General features: G+C 53.8%; 1 non-coding gene across 1 annotated transcript in view; it reads left to right on the top strand.

The window, feature by feature from the left end:
• Positions 1-3,978: 3,978 nt before the first annotated feature.
• Positions 3,979-5,000, top strand: part of LOC126433221 (small subunit ribosomal RNA) — a 1,910-nt gene continuing 888 nt past the window's right edge. Inside the window, exon 1 of the ribosomal RNA XR_007578334.1 lies at positions 3,979-5,000. This exon is cut by the window's right edge and continues 888 nt beyond it. This is a non-coding gene — a ribosomal RNA (small subunit ribosomal RNA).

The following is a 5,000-nucleotide window of genomic DNA, read 5'->3' on the forward strand; positions in this document are numbered from 1 at the left end:
CCGACGGAACTACGCCAACCATGCCGGCAAAACAGTATCGCCATCTATGAAAACACGGCGAAACCACATGCAATACCTCCATCTATGCGAATCTGACAACACTACGTCCGCCATGTCGAGCGCACCACAAAACATACCGCCATCTGTAGGTCTCCCGCAACATGACCTCCTGCAACGACGATACCGTCATCTATGAGACGCCAAGCCGACTAAGACAGCGATGGGCCCAAAGCGCCCTTCTTTCGACCCCACCCACAAAGCCTGCACCCTCTGTCGACAACAGCACCCCAACGCCAGCGCCTCTGCCGCACGAAGTCGTGGACCGGCAATCACTCCACCTGCACCCGTTCGTGCCCCACCCCAACCGCCCAACTCGCAACTCCAGCGGATGCACGGCGGACTTTGCTCGCACTCGCAATGTGCAATCCACCCCTATAACGTGCGTTTCATGAAGAGTTATGTCCAATATGCGACATTCCCGCTGTCCATATACATGAGCTGCGAGCTGTACCACGTACGAGCTACAGACGCGATCGCGTTGCTCTCTGTACGAATGCAGATGCTCAGCGGCAGCTAGGAGGCGCTCCATCCATTTCGGTACCGGTGAGCGTTGCACTCGCAGTCGCAAAAACGTACGGCAAGTATATTACTCGGAAGAGTCAATGACAGTCCAAGCCCCCCTGCGTGGGAAGAGTCTTCCTAGGCCATGACCCACCGGAAGGGCGCAGCGTCCCCCACCCCAGACATGTGACGTCACACTATCGGTATTGACGACTAGACTGATTCCTTATAATCATTTGCCATACACCGGTGGAAGCTGCCGAGACGAGTAACTACATGGCGGCCTCGCCGTGTCACTAATGTACAGAGATACAACAGTTTCGACTGGAACCGGATGAAACGTATACACGGCGCTGATTAGTAATAGATAGAGCCATCAAAATACAGATAATGTATACAACTGTCCGTATACATGCTGAAAGACTCTGCTCACAATCACAACCACACGTCAGCCAGACACTCTTATCACGCACTACTCTCTGCCTGTAACAGGCACAAAGACAATATGTAAGCACCAGCATGGAACAACACCCAGTGCATCCTCTCCGCCACATTAGACAATCCACACTATCATAACCAGACCGGGAGGTCCACTCACAAAACAGAATACCCCACCCTTCCGACAACCACCATTGCTCAGCTAAGCCACCAACACCCACACATGTCCTACACAGGGGTACACCCAACATCACAATACTGCCTCCTGTCACAGCACACAAACAATGGCAGGAATGAAAGACACAGGTCTGCCACAAGCATGGAATCAGAGCGCCGCCTGTCATGAGCCAAAGGTGCATCCTGACGTGGCAAATCAGATGATGCCGCAGGCATCCACTTACTATAATCACAATCAACAAACCGGCCGCCGCCGCCGCCGCCGCCCCCCCCCCCCCCCCAATACACCTTTCCTTACAACAATGTGTACCTTAACCTAACCCACATTGTACCTTAACCCAACCCACATTGTACCTTAACCTAACCCACATTGTACCTTAACCTAACCCACATTGTACCTTAACCTAACCCACATTGTACCTTAACCTAACCCATATTGTACCTTAACCTAACCTATATTGCGCCTTAACCTAACCCACATTGTACCTTAACCTAACCCACATTGTACCTTAACCTAACCCATATTGTACCTTAACCTAACCTATATTGCGCCTTAACCTAACCCATATTGTACCTTAACCTAACCTATATTGCGCCTTAACCTAACCCATATTGTACCTTAACCTAACCCACATTGTACCTTAACCTAACCCACATTGTACCTTAACCTAACCCATATTGTACCTTAACCTAACCTATATTGCGCCTTAACCTAACCCACATTGTACCTTAACCTAACCCACATTGTACCTTAACCTAACCCATATTGTACCTTAACCTAACCTATATTGCGCCTTAACCTAACCCATATTGTACCTTAACCTAACCTATATTGCGCCTTAACCTAACCTATATTGCGCCTTAACCTAACCTATATTGCGCCTTAACCTAACCTATATTGCGCCTTAACCTAACCTATATTGCGCCTTAACCTAACCTATATTGCGCCTTAACCTAACCTATATTGCGCCTTAACCTAACCCACGTTGCGCCTTAACCTAACCCACGTTGCGCCTTAACCCAACCCACGTTGCGCCTTAACCTAACCCACGTTGCGCCTTAACCCAACCCACGTTGCGCCTTAACCCAACACACGTTGGGCCTTAACCTGCTCTGTAATTGTCATACGACGCGTTAAATTAGTGTAGTGTTGCCTAACTGCAACCCCCGCAATATAGTTTGCTACTCGCACTGCCCGGTCCCCAGAGTATCGCTTCATGTTAAACACCTTGCAGCTATACACTGTAATGCGGACGGCAGCAGGACGTACATGCTCAATGCCCTTCGCAGTTGTTCATTGGCATTCGCATGGCGAAGCACAGCCTACGTTGTGGTACGGCTTGTGTCAACTGTCCGCTGATGTTGTACGTCCAAATCACACACTGTACTGCACATTGGTCCTCATGTACTGAATGATACATCGTGGTACATGTGTGACCGTACCACGACTGCGCCAACAACGGCGAACCATACGGTCCAAATATTGTGCACTCAGCTACGTGTCGTCTCCCTATAAGAGCTGGATTGCAGTATGGTATGCCGTGGATGGCGATCACCATGAGCCGTCTGTTGATGTAGTGGCGCGTGTTGTCAGACGTAGTCGTCTCTTCTCACACACCGTGATAGCATGGTGCACTGCGTTCCACATCTGCGACATGCGACAGAGGCCGGTTGACAGTCGTTCGCGCAATGGACATCGCATACGTACGGGGGCCACCTTCCACGTGTTCGCGAAGCGTGCACATGTTGTTGCGTGTATGTGGGCAGACATAGTGTGTCGTGACACCTGACACAGGCATGCAACAATCGTTGAATTTGCAAATGGCGATGGACGTCTACGTTTGCTGGTGACGTTACGCAAATGAAGAACTGGTAAACCGTTGTGGTGCGGTTGTTCTCGCTAGAGGTGAATCAGTGATGGCGACGATCGGTTGAGCTACCAACCGGTTGTTTCAGCGATACCCACCATGCCCACGAACGTGAATGGCATGTGGGTGTGAAGCGATACGCGGCGGTGGCTGGGTGGGACCGTCCCCGGCCGGTGAGGGGGGGCCTCCCGGCGTGCTGGCCGCGCGGTGCGTGGGCGCACGCGCTACAGCCGGCTGGTGGGGGCGGCCAGTGGCAGGCGCGCCGGCCGACGGAGGCGGCAGGCGGCGCAGCTGCGCGCCGGCGCACCCTGCACGCGGCGCCGTGCGGCCAAAGTAGGTCCTCGCGGGCCCGGTGCGAAGCGCGGTGGACATCTGCAGTGTGCTGGTCCGATTGAGGACTGTGTGCGCTGAGGATGCGCCGCCGCCCGGCGCTCGGCGCCGCGACGCCGTCTGCTGCTCGGTCGCCTCTGCGGTTCTCGCAGGTGGATTGTATCGCAGCTGTGCGGACGTGTTGGCGCGTGCGCTGTGCTGGGAGAGTTCGCTTCGGCACCCAAGTGGGGCTTTTGTCCTTCTGTGGCGCTGGCGTTGGAGCTGCCGGCCACCGTAGGTGGCGCGTGTTGTCTCCCGCCGGCAATGCCACGACAGCACGCTCCCGGGCCTCTGTCGGCAGCGGCAAGCTCAGTTGGGAGCACGGGTGGTCGCACCTAAAGCGTCTACTCGCCAAACTCCGGGCGATTGCGCCTCTCTCGAACCCGACCAAGTACTTAGGACGGCGCTGCGCGCCGCCGGGACCTGAGAGGGTTTCGAGGTGTATTGTGCAGGGGAGCTCAGCCTCCTCCTGTTTGCAGAATAATTGAGCGGACGCTTGCGTGTTCGCGCGGGCTCCCGGGACACACTCCCGGGCGGCCGGCTGCTCAGCTCTAGTTGACGCAGCTCCCTGGTTGATCCTGCCAGTAGTCATATGCTTGTCTCAAAGATTAAGCCATGCATGTCTCAGTACAAGCCGCATTAAGGTGAAACCGCGAATGGCTCATTAAATCAGTTATGGTTCCTTAGATCGTACCCACGTTACTTGGATAACTGTGGTAATTCTAGAGCTAATACATGCAAACAGAATCCCGACCAGAGATGGAAGGGACGCTTTTATTAGATCAAAACCAATCGGTCGGCTCGTCCGGTCCGTTTGCCTTGGTGACTCTGAATAACTTTGGGCTGATCGCACGGTCCTCGTACCGGCGACGCATCTTTCAAATGTCTGCCTTATCAACTGTCGATGGTAGGTTCTGCGCCTACCATGGTTGTAACGGGTAACGGGGAATCAGGGTTCGATTCCGGAGAGGGAGCCTGAGAAACGGCTACCACATCCAAGGAAGGCAGCAGGCGCGCAAATTACCCACTCCCGGCACGGGGAGGTAGTGACGAAAAATAACGATACGGGACTCATCCGAGGCCCCGTAATCGGAATGAGTACACTTTAAATCCTTTAACGAGTATCTATTGGAGGGCAAGTCTGGTGCCAGCAGCCGCGGTAATTCCAGCTCCAATAGCGTATATTAAAGTTGTTGCGGTTAAAAAGCTCGTAGTTGGATTTGTGTCCCACGCTGTTGGTTCACCGCCCGTCGGTGTTTAACTGGCATGTATCGTGGGACGTCCTGCCGGTGGGGCGAGTCGAAGGCGTGCGACGCGCCTCGTGCGTGCTCGTGCGTCCCGAGGCGGACCCCGTTGCAATCCTACCAGGGTGCTCTTGAGTGAGTGTCTCGGTGGGCCGGCACGTTTACTTTGAACAAATTAGAGTGCTTAAAGCAGGCAAGCCCGCCTGAATACTGTGTGCATGGAATAATGGAATAGGACCTCGGTTCTATTTTGTTGGTTTTCGGAACCCGAGGTAATGATTAATAGGGACAGGCGGGGGCATTCGTATTGCGACGTTAGAGGTGAAATTCTTGGATCGTCGCA

Source organism: Schistocerca serialis, unplaced genomic scaffold, assembly GCF_023864345.2.
Source record: "Schistocerca serialis cubense isolate TAMUIC-IGC-003099 unplaced genomic scaffold, iqSchSeri2.2 HiC_scaffold_1162, whole genome shotgun sequence".
NCBI lineage: Eukaryota > Metazoa > Arthropoda > Insecta > Orthoptera > Acrididae > Schistocerca > Schistocerca serialis.